This window comes from Triturus cristatus, chromosome 10 (genome assembly GCF_964204655.1).
Source record: "Triturus cristatus chromosome 10, aTriCri1.1, whole genome shotgun sequence".
Classification (NCBI taxonomy): domain Eukaryota; kingdom Metazoa; phylum Chordata; class Amphibia; order Caudata; family Salamandridae; genus Triturus; species Triturus cristatus.
In genome coordinates, this window is record NC_140593.1 from 6519746 (window position 1) to 6533429 (window position 13684).

Consider the following 13684-nt stretch of genomic DNA (forward strand, 5'->3'; position numbering starts at 1 on the left):
ACAAGTCAATGCTGGGCAGAGCGAGGCGGTGAGGAGGGCATGGAGATCGCTTGGCACAGCCCTGCGGGTCTGCAGAGAATGTAACCGGATCGCTGGGACGAGTTTCTAGAGCGATTTTCTTCCGTCATGTTGGCACCTCTGCGCACATGAGCTTAAATCTGGAATTCGGCAGTCCAAGTCCAAACAAGCATTGGCCGCGGGACGCAGGAAGCTTGTAGTAATGAAAAACAAGCGTTGGCCGTGATCGCGATCAAAGCGGCCGTGCGGTCGCAAAAGTGAAAGTAAGCGCGGCGCGCGCGCCCGCGCACATGCACTGTACCTCTAGGCTGGCCTGGTAGCACTTTTTGGAGCCCACATACAAAATGTCTCTTCGAGCCAGCGCAAGCGCTGGGGCTCAGCGAGACCTAAAAAACTCTTTGGTGAACTGACAAGAGTAATAAGTCACCCAATCCCAAGCAGCCAAGGAAGTCTGTGTTCATTTACTAAATTCTGAGGAAAAGGGAAAAACAATACAGACATACTCCAAATCCTTACATCTGTATATTCCTATCTTAATCATCTAAAGACCCTCAAGAAAAAGGGAAATGTTCTACACTTTTACTCGTAGACTTTGCATTACTTGTACAGGACTGCAGACACTTCTAAAATGATTTCTCTTAATAAAAGCACCTACATTGTACGCTTAGGACCATGCTCTCATGTTATAGGCGCAGCAGGAAAATCTAACACTGCTAATTTAACAGGGATTCCTATTACATACAGAACTAAAAACTTCAACATAATGGGTACATGTTCTCCAGCGGAACATCTTGTGACTAACAGACTCCTGTAAAACAATATTTTCCTCAAAAATGTTTGCTAAGGATCACATAGACCTCTTCCCTGCATTCTACATTTTCACAATCCAAACTATGCAACATTAGTTCTAGTAAGGACTGTCAGTTTATTTACACAGACTAGCTAATAAAACTAGCAATGCCCTTGCAAAACTGTATGTAGCATGAGAATAACAAACAATAGTGGTGTTGTCACCTGAGAATTTTCAAACAAAAACTACCCACAGCTAGTTCCCCTTAAAGATCAAATAAGGAAGCAGCAATCTAGACTACTCATCCTCTCATAATTCCATCTGAGAGGATGGGTAGTAACATAGCAAAATATATTTATTCGTTTTATTAATGCTAATAATGTTTAAAACAGTATTACTGAATAGCCAATTAAATGTCTCATGGTTATTTCACAGACAGTTTAGACAGGCTCGAAAAAAATTAAGAAAAAGAGAGAGAACACATAAATTTGCCTACCCTTAATTTGTAGAGGAGCTAGCCTCCTCTCCCCAGTTTTGACAGTAAGAAACGTGTAACAGGTTTCATTCTGTCAACACTATTAGCCCCAATTTGTAGCAACTGGGCATAAACAAACTCTGAGGAGCTAAATAGCGCAGTAAACTTAGCTAAAGAACATATTCCCTTAGCAAATGTAGTATAGCAACATGAGGCCGCATGAATTCAAACTGAATCCCATTGCTTCCTGAATTCAACCCTAAAAATATTTATACTATATATATATGGCAGAGCCATTGTCTTTTAAAGAGAGGTCACATATACTATGTTCATTGAGTGCACACAAAAACTTGCTTTTACCAAAAAAAAGGTAAGCAAAAACCTCTTTCTTCCCCTGTCATTTCGTCTTTCAAATGTCGAAATGTCAAAGCGCATTTGAAGCCGAGCCCTGCCAGGCTTCTAAATGTAGGAGTTCGGCCTTTAACCTATGCAGCTGTTCCAGCTTGTATGCAAGGTTGTCATGCGGTGCTCCCAAGTCAAAGTGACCCTAGAGACCGAAGGCAGAGCAGCAAAACCCACTCTGTGTGTCTACCAGCAATTTCAGAGGTAAGCTTAATAACTTCTGCCAATTTTGGTACATTGATATGTGTAAGCAGTGTGCCAAGCGTTTGTCTAGCAGTATAGATGGTCTATGCTTACATATGTGCATTTACTGGGGCGTAAGGCAGTTTAAAAACTGATCTGACTGGAGAAAACTCATTTAAATAGTGAATTTTTACTCAATTTCGACTTTGATTTTTTAGGACATTTAAAAATGAATATCCTACAATGTTTTTGCATAATTGTCATCCCCAGAATGTCCTCTACATATCCCAGAGATGTGGCATCAAAAATGTATAATATATACCCTTATAAAAATGAGTTTTGGACGCCTGGATAAAGTGACATTTTCACATGTAATTGACCCCCTATTGCTGTATAGCATGGCTGAAATTCAATTTGGATGCTAGGAGGTCACAGTATCATTATTAGGCATTATAAATAGTAAAAAACGAATTTGTTTTTGCACCTATTTGAAATAACATTTTTTTATATAATCAAAATATATATTTTTTTGTTAATAAATCTAATCATTTTGATGAGTCTACATATGAAAAGCGAGCTGCATCCCTTGCCTATTATATTGAAACACATTAATTCTTAGCCCTAAGCACAGAAGCTTATCTTGAAACATCTTAAGTCTGCGCCACTTTTAAATGAAGGACAGTCATTATTATTTAACATCAAAAACCACTCTTATCCTTATTTTTTTTAAAAAGGCATTAACAAAAGAAATCCCTACTGTCAATCTGTCCTCTGTTTATCAAAAATAATAAAACTATATTTCTAACTTTTAAAACAGCAGTCTGAAATGCCGCATTTTACAATGTGTTTGACTGTAGCTGTTCTCTGTGGCCGGAGTCCGCAGAGAACAGAAATAGTCTTGCTGACACAGCTGTTTGACACGTAAAGGCGTCGAATTCACACGCCTTTCAAGTCAACCTTGCAAGCCAACACAACTCTGTCGTTCTGTATAATGTGAATGCCTTTGAATACCCTATACAAAAGATAAATGCTGTGACATTTTGTATCTGAATTTAGTCTATTGTAAAACACACAATTTCGTTTTTCTCTTTACACAGGTCATCTTAATTTTAACTTTCTAAAGGTAAAACTCTTATCTGATAATCCATGTTAGCTTTGCGCCACAATTTCCACTGAGAAAATTAATTCTCAATTGGAAAATCGTTTTTATATAGGCATATAGCCCTTAAAATTTCAAGCAAGAGCATCATTTTACTTTTTGTCTAGGATTAATGCAACAGTTTTAAAACAAATAAAAACAGTTTTCTATGGAAAGTCTAACTGGTCTTTGCACAAAATAGGGCCGAGGAAGGCTCCTTGGGTTTCGTTCCTCAGCTGCCCTGTCTCATCAGAGAAGCTAAAAATAGCCCCTCAGTCCAGAACCGGGCCACAGCGAGTGCTCCTGGCCCCCACCTTTCTCCAAGGCTGTCCTGCTGCAAGCATTACACATTTTCATGTCAGTGAAGCTTTCTAAGCAGTGATTTCACCTCCTGGTTCACTCTCCTATTTCTAGCCCCCCACCTTACAGGCTGCAAGGTCAAAATCTGCCTTGCACAGCCCTGAAGCTGTCAAAGACAAAAAGCCTTCCTAATTTTATCTAAACTGCAATAATTTGCCCTATGGAAAAATTAATTTTAATATACAATTTCTTTTCAAGGGTCATAAGTTTAGGTTCAATTCTCAGATTAGCAGGTTCAGCTTAAATTAGAACCTACAACCCTGTGGACCCAGCACATTGGCTCACTGAACCACCAAGAACACAAAGCTGCATAGGAACAATTTGCAAATTCGAAATACCCACAATTTTTTTCAAGCTAAACTTTTAACCGGTCCCTAATTACTCTTCATTAATACTTTTGTACTTTAAGGGTGTCATCAAATCACAGGGGTTGCTGTTTCTCTTGCTACACCCCTCTCAATTTCCTTTTGCGACTTATTGATGGTGATGAGACCAAATTAAATTTACTCCTTAACAATTTCACTTCTCAGAATTCTTTCACATATTCACAGTCATTCAATCACACACTTTTTCCAGTGCTAGCAACATCCAAAACACAATTTACCACACCACAACATGTAAACACACATTTAACCCACAGATCAACACTTAAGACAGAAACAAAAGACAGCCCACAGACTGTACTTAAACCAAACCATTTGTAAATACTAGTTGCAAGTCATATTCACCAGATTTGGCTGGCAGAACACCAGGAAAACGCTCTGCATCTCATCACTTATGAATGTTACTAAGTGCACAGACCAGGATCCTTTTATGTACATATTTAGTTCCTCGGGGTACTAGTCACCACTTACAAGTATTTTTATTCCATAATGCGCTGTACATTATAGAAGAAAGACCATACTTAATATACATACCCCTATTAGGCGTCCCCTCCGGGGGGGGGGGGGCAGTTGTGCTTCATCAAGTCTCAAGGTACCATTCCAAAAGCAACACAACTTTTGAAGTGTGCTAGAGACAGGCATGCCAAAAATAGTGCAGAATATGCAATATTATAATCAAAGTAGCACTTAAGGTACCTTTAGTACGATGTGCCGTTCGAATCAATTCAGTTAGAGAAAATTCTCCTCATTACCTGCCTATGTGAATTGCAAGTCACATATGTCAAAACAAACCAAGTTGGCCAACACAAAATATACCATACTCAAAGCCACAGTAAGCGTTACTAAACTACCTTACCAATCACAGGCATCAAAACCAACAGCAAGCGCCGCAGACACTTACCAATCACTTGGTGTCCAGATTCATCCTGCCAAGTTCTAAAATCGACCAAATGGTCACTGCACGGTGAATCAACAGAAGGGATCTCAGTCGAGGACCGGTGCCACCTGGATGGTCAGATCAGAAAGAAAGGAAAAGTTGCCGTGGATGCCAAGACTCTGGTCTTATCGGGCAGGGATCACGTCCAGAGCGAGATTCCAAACCTTCGTCGCGACCAATCCTTTGGGCATCCGAGTCACCGATGAGCCCCAAGTTGAGGCGCCAATTGTAGAAAATAGGCCTCAGCTAGGCCTACTAGTGCAAGGGGTTCGCCCTTCTCTGCACAGAGTCCTCAGACTATTAGAAAGAAGTTGGCACAGAAACTGAAATAGAAAATACATAGTTTATTAAACCTCATAAGGTGGAACCACATTCACCCAGCACCCTGTGGTGCTGAATGAAGGTAGCACCCAGAGTAGAAGAACCATGGGTCTTTTATACCCACACAGGGGCTCAGGAAAAGGGCGGTGCAAGCATACATGAGAAGAGTTACATACATAGATGGTCATACAGAAATGCACCGTCAATAGCAAAGGAGGAGGTAGCAGTTGCTGACTCTGGTAGAAACAACCTGATAGTTACAGACTAAAAACAGATGCATGGACAGTTAGATATTCCTGCGCATGTGCAGGGTAGCAGAGTCTAAGTATAGCCAGTCCTTTAAACAGAGCACAAGGGAAAACAAAATGGCTGCCAGAAATACAAAATGTATTCCACAAAATGTACAGGATAGCCTCTAAATACCAGATGGATTCTGCAAACGCTAATTTAATCGCAGCCAATTTACGACACAACTTGACCCTGTATTGAGAAACAAAAGAATTTCTTCTCCAAGCTAAAATGAGTTGTGACTCACTTGCAGGTATACATACATTATTGGTCGCAGGGGTCGCACTCTGATTAAAAGAACGGCACGTGCTAGAACATTTCAGTTAGAAAAGGCCAACATGTTTCATTGCCACTTATTTATGGCAATTTCATCAGGGCTTGGGGACCAGTCTCCACCTCACCGGTACTTCAAGCGTAACCTGTGGTGATCGACAAACAATCAAAGCAAGCTGGTGCCAAACATTTAAACACACATTGGACTTTGTTTACTGGCAATATTGCCAAGACATTAATGCATGCGAATGTTCAAGGTAATACCATATTCACCGGGTGGTTGCTAACAGAGTTCATGCCAGCAACACACCACAAGGGGAGCACCACAACCTTTTAGCCAAGCATCCCCTGCATAGAGTTGCAGTCGCCGCTCGCCAACCTGTGGGTATATACATGTAACAAATAGTTAATATGCACCGATCATGTCTCCTGAGGGTCACCCATATTCACCTAATGATTCATGAGTGCCCACCTCACATCCATGCACCGATCGTGCCAGGTGATATTCTAGACCCTTGCAGCCTCGCAGGACCATCGTTTAACACTGCAGGCATCACAGACTGTATTCTATATTAATCCTGTCTCTGGGGAGCTACCAACCGAGATGCCCCAGCACTCAGCCGTCCTTAGCCACGGCCGGCGGTCTCACGCTATTACTTGTCCATTATATGGCAGCCTCTCACTCCCCACACATAGGGCCCGATTCACAGAACTAACTTAAGACACAATCCTAAACTTAGTACCATTTTGGTATTCACAGAAGCCACTTACTCATTTCGGTATTCACAGAAGTTAGGAGTCCTAACTTTAGGACTCCTAAATGCCTTCTGTGAATACCGAAAGCCTTAAAATTAGGATTTTTCTCAGTTTAGTAGTAGTATAGTTACGACTCCTAACTTTAGGACTCCTAAATGCCTTCTGTGAATACCGCAAGTCTTAAAATTAGGAGTTTTCTCAATTTAGTAGTAGTAAAGTTAGGACTCCTAACTTTAGGACTCCTAAATGCCTTCTGTGAATACCGAAAGCCTTAAAATTAGGATTTTTCTCAGTTTAGTAGTAGTAAAGTTTGGAGTCCTAACTTTAGGACTCCTAAACTGAGAAAATCCTAATTTTAAGACTTTCGGTATTCACAGAGGCATTTAGGAGTCCTAAAGTTAGGACTCCTAACTCCTGTGAATACCGAAGTGAGTAAGTGTCTTCTGTGAATGCCAAAATGAGTAAGTGCATTCTGTGAATACGAAAATGGTAGTAAGTTTAGGATTTTGTCTTAAGTTAGTTCTGTGAATCGGGCCCACACTCTTCAGGACGCCAAGAGTGCTCACGCGCTCCTTGAAAAGCATGGCGCGCGGCCCGGAAACGCATCGGAAGCCCGCCCACTGCCTTCAATCGGCATCGCCTCAGTATGAAACAGGACACTGCTACACGTCCGGCTCAAAGGAATTATAAATAATCCCCAAAACGGTGCCTGAATAGTGACCTTCTTAGATTTCTATCTACACTGTGTCATAATTGTAGAGTTGCTTCAGGCTTTCTTTTTGTGTTTGAAGGGGCAGTTGTACACTTCATGTATTTCACAGGAAACAGCATATTCGCTTAACTAGGCAGTAATACGCAAGCCTGGTATGATGAAAAGGCGATAAAACCCCATACACTCTTTGTGAGGGAGAGAAGCATACAACTCTCTCTCGGGTTATATATCAGTCGCGCTCTTCCTGCGAACGATCATTAGGACCGCATCCCCCTGGTGCCCATAGGGCTCTCTAGGTGTGATATGGTGCAACCTTATTACGGCCTTTGTTTTAAATCGTGATGGGGCCCCGTCCTACCCTTCCCAGGCATGCCCTATGAATACGGGCTTCTCTCACTCTAGCCCGTCACATGCCGATGTCCCAGGTATGTCTCAAACGGGACAAGCTCCTATCTGCCCTCCTTGTTCCACTCGTACAGTCGTTCAAACCTACTTGCTCCACCTTTTCTGTGAGACGTCTCCCTGGAGCCGAGACATGCAACTCGATGGTTTGTTGCATGTGCTGCATTACTCGAGATTTATGAAGCCGCTCAGGGCCATGCAAGGGGGCCTTGCATGGCGTCATACATCTCATTTCTCATTTGCTTCCCTCTTGCACCATGCAAGAGCAACGCAAAGGGGCTCATAAGGGTGCCCCTATAATTAAATGGAATGTAAGGATTAAGTTACAGAGGGCGGCACCTTTTAATGACATCAGGCTAACAGGATAAAATATCTCTTAACCTGGGGGCTCGAGTGTCCCTAGACCCCTTTGTTCGAACATATCTCTCGTTGGCGCAAACCATAAAAAAATTAGGGGCATATTATCAAGAACGACGTTAAAATTATCGCCGATTTAGCGGCAGAAAATTGCTGCTAAAGCGGCGATAATGGGCTTGATAATATGCCGCAGAGAATTCCAATAGAAGCCCAGGTTCACACCAGAACATGGACTTCTATGGGAATTCTCAAGGGCATATTATCAATGCCACTATCGCCGCTTTAGCTAAAGCGGCGATAATTTTTAATGCCGTCCTTAATCCAGAGATCAGAGGCCTACCCCATCCCTAGTGACCGTGTGCCCCTGTTGAGTGGATCCTCCTGAGGCGTCTTCGCGATCCCTTGCCGGCTGGCTTGTCGGTCCCCTGAAGACTTTCCTACAATTCCAAAGGGCTCCCCTGGTTGCTCCAGGCCTGCTCTGACTTACCCTTGCTGGGTGAGTCCCCCAGACCTTGCTGGTCTGCACCGCTGACTTTTTGTCCTTTCCACGAGACTTGCTGTTACCAAGGCTTGTTGGCTCCAATCTGATCACCGACACCGCAGTAAGCTGCAGACTTTGTGGGACACACCAAATCCAGCTCCTGGTTGTCGTCGATGCCTCCTGGACCTTGTGGCTGAAGAGTCAAGACACCCATGAACTACCTGAAATTACCAGACGACGGTGGGCATCCAGCTTCCTTGCCCCGGGTCACTGTCAAGTGACTTTGAACACTGTCCCCTCTGCTTTCAGGTCTTCCTTCTCCTGAATCCAGGCTTGGATTCCACTGGACACTTCTTCTGTCTTCACAAGCAGCAAGTCTTCATTGGGTCCCATTGAAAACAAGGCCGCTACCCGACACCAAAAGACAACTATGCACCCGGCTTCCCTGGGTGAGGTAACTCCAGCACTACGGTGCTCCTGTGGGTGTTTGCTCTAGAACTACTTACCCTGTAAGTGACTTGCTTGTAGACTCTCCCGAAGTATCCTTAAACTCTTAGTTTCCAACCACTACTTGCACTATTGAAGTCAATGGGGATTCGCGCCTGTGTTCACACACTGCATGCGTCCCCCGTAGGTCCTTTACTTACCTGTCTTGGGTGGTTTTGTGAGGCCCCAACACTTCTCAAGGCCCTAGGCCTTGTCCCCTTGCAAGTCGTTGTTCTTAAGTCTCCTTTTTAGTATATGGTCTGGTACGCCCCTAGGGCTTCAGCCATATTTGTGCTTAATTTATTGTAAAACGTTGATTTGTGCATATGTTCCTGACTTCTAATCTCATAAAGAGATTAGTAGAGTGTGTCTAGAAATAAATACATATATATTTGATATATATATACCTGTGTGGTGTCCTTTCATTTGGTAATTCGAGAGATTATAAGGTAAAACAAGCTGCTTTACATTCCTCTGAGACTTAGCCTGAAGGCTGCTCTCCACAGCTACCACTAGGATAGCTTTCTTTAAAAGGTTGTCTTTAACCTATCACCATAAGAGTCGAATTGGACTGGTGCAAGGTGGCCACTATAACTAGTGACCAGCATATGCCAGGCCAACTTCTCACACTGCACAAAAACAATCCTGTCGAACACTGGCAGCCTAGCATTATGGTGCAAGGGTGGTTGCGTTGGCGCTAGGCTGCCGAAATGGCGCCAGCATTGTGGGAGAGGACAGGAATGCATCTTATTGGATACATACGGTGTGTTCCTGCCATTTCACTTTGACATAGGGAAGCGCAGCAAGGTGACTTGCTTCTTGCATCTTGGGACCACCTTGAGGACACCTTGGGACCACCTTGAGGCCACTTAGGACCACCTTGAGGACACCTTGGGACCACCTTGAGGACACCTTGGGACCACCTTGAGGCCACTTAGGACCACCTTGAGGACACCTTGGGACCACCTTGAGGCCACTTAGGACCTCCTTGAGGACACCTTGGGACCACCTTGAGGACACCTTGGGACCACCTTGAGGCCACTTAGGACCACCTTGAGGCCACTTAGGACCTCCTTGAGGACACCTTGGGACCACCTTGAGGCCACATAGGACCTCCTTGAGGACACCTTGGGACCACCTTGAGGCAGGCGCAATGTTGGAGGAATATTTATTTCTCCAAACAGTTCATGTACTGAAATTTTTAAAAATCTTCTTTAAGCATCATACTTTGTACTGGAAGGATATGCTTCCATTACAAATCTTATGCCGGACAGCACACGCACACATCTGCAACATGTACCACTGTTGCTTCAGGGAGAGGGTCCGGGCTTTCACTAGAGCTCTAAAAACAAACCTTCAAAAATAGAGATTCTGGCCTTTGTGGTCATGTGGGGCGGACAATGGTGGCCCACGTCCACCTTCAAAGGTACGCCTTGTTTAACAGCCACAAGTGCGTCACTCGGGTGAGTTGCTTTCCTCACCATTACTTGACAGTCGTCTGGACCGGCCCCAGCAATGGGTGTTCTTATGCGGAGGCTTTTTTTAAAAAGTGTTTAGATAAGCACGGCGATCCACCCGACTAAGGGGCATATTTATAATAGAAGTGACGGAGCGTTGCGCTAGACTTCTTGGCTTAACTCTGCGTTATGCCACTGCTGAAACGCAGGGCTGCACCATATTTACAAGGATACAGTGCAGCCCTGCGTTTCCCACTGCGCTGGTGATAAATTTAGCTGCCTAGCGCCAACTCAGGCACCCTTGTACCATAGTGCAAGGGTGTCTGCGTTGCAGGGGAAGATTTTTTATGTGCAGGATGGTCTCCCTTCCTGCACATTAAGGGTGTTTTCTAACCTCTCTGTATGCTTCGTAATGCAGCACACATAGAAGTTGCAAAATTTCTGGACATATGTACAAGGAGTTAACGCTGCCTAGCAGCACTCTGTCTACGGTTTTGCAGCGATATTTACAACACCATATGTACAAGCTGTTGCTAACCTCTTTTAGCTGCAGTTTTCCGGCAAAAACGTCCATAGAAAAGATTGCCACTTTTGTTAGCGATAATGACATGCAAGGGAGGTGTTCCCGTGCAAAAGCGGCCGCTAACCCCACTTAGCGACATATACAAGGGAATCCTTGAAGCAAGGAGGACCCAAAAAACTGCCTCTAAGTGCAGTTAGAGGCAGCTTTTTAAGACCATAAAATAGCTGGTCTTAAAAATGGAGATAACACCTGGGGCCTCATTTCAGCAGGTTTTGGTGCCAGACAGCGCTGCAAGCAATTTTGCTGCGCTGCCCTGAGACAAAACTACAGGGCAGGAATGCGCACCATCAATAAGATGGGGCGCATTCCTGGGCCTCAGTCATGAAAAGCGCTTCGGCAAGACAGCGATGCATCACTTTTCACTACGCCCTTCTTGCGACACCACAGATGCGCTGTATTCACTGGACAGTGATCCATTACGCAAGTAATGAGAGATACGTCTGGAATCCTGATGTATCTGTCTGCGCCAAAGTCACGCTTTGCTACAGTCGTGTTACAATCATGACGCAACTCCAGCAATGCATAGAGGCAGATTATCCCTGTGGCACTGCATCACCCTTAGACGCCTGCCATCAGGCAGGAGTAAGATACTGATGCAGTGCCGTTCTACAATTGTCACAGTGAAATCTGAGGGATTTCACTGTGCCACTCCTATGAGGCCTTGTCACTTGGGAATGCACACCCTGCGTACAACATACCTGATGCAGATATGATGTGGCACAGGGCTTCACAAGGTCACGCATTTGCCCTCAATGCATCACTTTGTAAATGCGGCACAACGTGGTGCTAGTTATGCCTGGTCCATTCTTGAGAGGTGCCAGGGTGTCGGTGCAGTTGGAGATCCATCGGAGGTGGTTGCGCGCTGCGGTGTTGGCGTCTGTAAGTGTTGGCAGAGTGGTGGTGCTGAGGGAGTTGACGAAACGTTCTTCGGTTGCCTTGATCCAGCTGCGGGTGGGGGGCAATGATGGCGGTGGTGTACGGTGGGCATGGTGAAGACGTGATGAATACAATGATGGTCGGTCCAGGAGAGTCCGGTGGTGTGACTGTAGTTGAAGTTGCTGCTGGCGGAGGAGACGTGCTCGGCCATGTGTCTTGCTATGTGGCTTGCTGCGGTGACTAGCTGCTTGAGTCTGATGTTGGGGAGCTTCCCTAGGAGGGGGTGGTGTCCTGGTCACTGGGGTTGTCCAGGTGGAACTTGAGTTCTCTGAGTAGGATGTAGTTGGTGGGTGGGATGAGGTCTACAATGGTATCGGAGAATGTGTGTCCATGGCCTGGAGAGCCTGCAGGTGAGGGTGCCGCAGAGGATGGGCTTGGGGTTGGTCCAGATCTGGAAGTTGAGGTGTTCCAAGGTCACCGTTGGGTCTGTAGAGTGCGTGGTCCGTCAGAGTGTGCTTCTGTAGGTGATGGCAATATCTCCTCCTGGACGGTCGGGGTGGTCCTTGCGGGTGATTTAGTAGCCGTCAGTGATGGCGATGGCGATGTCCGGTCTGGAACAGTGGTTAGTCCTGGCATGCAATGCAGCGTCCAGGGTTGATGGCGAGGAGGGTGCTGGCGTCGTAGCGGTGGAGTGTCCGAGAGGAAGGGTGCTTGGTGCTAAACGCGTTCCTGGGGCAGACGGCCGCAGGCGGGCTTGCCTATGGCTTGCCTTTGGCAAGGGAGACATCCATTACAATGCAGGCATTACATCGTAATGCCTTTACAATGTAACCCCAACAACGCAGGTGCCTTTACATCGCATTCCATTATAACGCAATGTGAGGTCAGTAATGGAATATTTGTAAGTTTTAGGGCGGGAATGGGTTTCGGGTGTCTGAGATAAAATTTGTGGTGTATTACGGGGTAATATTTGAAATTTGGGGCCAATTATGAAAATTGGGATGTGCATTTGGGTCAAATATGATTTTTAGAGTGTGTTTTGGGGGCTCAAAGATGAGCTTTAAGGTTCAGAGTTTGTTTTGGGGTTCAAGGGTTAGTTTTAGGGTTGCACTCACTGAAGTGGGAATATTTAAATCTCCGCTATCCCAAACCTTCCCTACTGTTGCAATATGCCTAGTATTAGTTTGCATTGTAATGGAATGCGAAGTGATGGTATGTGTCGTAACTCCACATATACCTTTGGCACACCAGTGGTATGCGGCGTTGGGATTGTGTTGTGATCTTGCTTTCATTCCTTCATGGTGACATGTCATTGGAATGTGGAATGTTCTGTGTGAGCTTGTACCTCAGAGATTCCAGATGTTACTGTTACTCTGACTGCAGCAGCTGTGGCTAATAAACACACGTCTTGAAGTATCCTTGTCTGATGTCCTACATACCTTCATACATCACTACAGATTGGTCATTGGCGCCGGGACAAGGCGTTCAGACAGGGGCTGGAGGGGTGGGCATGTTCTCCAAGCAGGTTGTAATGCAGCCTGCATTGCGAAGAGGACAGTGCGCATGACTGCTTTGGGCGGCCTGAGTGGGCTGACCAAACAGTCATTGCGCACTTGAGTGGGCATGCCACTCTGCCCCTACCCTGCTCTGTAAGTGGAGCAACCCCACCCTCCCTCCCGCCCACAAAGGAAACATGGCACAATTACATCAGAAAGTTATCATCATGTGATGATTTTTCGTCTTCTTGCACTGCTTGAAAGCAGTGGGGCGACGCTCTTCCACCATAGCGGATGAGCCGCCACTGGGGGTGTGTTATCTACAGGTGCTAGGCCTGGGCGACTCGACCCCTGGGCCTCCTCCACTACGCGTCCCACCATCTCCTTACCTGGACATTGACACCGTGGTGCAATCTGCTGCATTCTCTCCAAATCTGTGAATCAGCCAGTAGGAGCCTCAGCCAGGTGGGATTTCACAATCCTGGGTACAGCAGTCGCCGACAAGTCCAC

General features: G+C 45.3%; 1 protein-coding gene across 3 annotated transcripts in view; it reads left to right on the plus strand.

Annotated features, from left to right (window-relative positions):
- LOC146788709 (NXPE family member 4-like) overlaps window positions 1-13684 on the plus strand; it is a 588533-nt gene that overhangs the window by 101523 nt on the left and 473326 nt on the right. The window contains exon 1 of one of the 3 annotated variants that reach the window (XM_085630317.1): window positions 1830-1889. The exons of the other annotated variants lie outside the window; for them this stretch is intronic. The gene's annotated coding sequence lies outside the window, so the exon portion shown is untranslated. Of the gene's footprint in view, window positions 1-1829; window positions 1890-13684 lie in introns of those variants that run through there. 3 annotated transcript variants of the gene reach the window in all.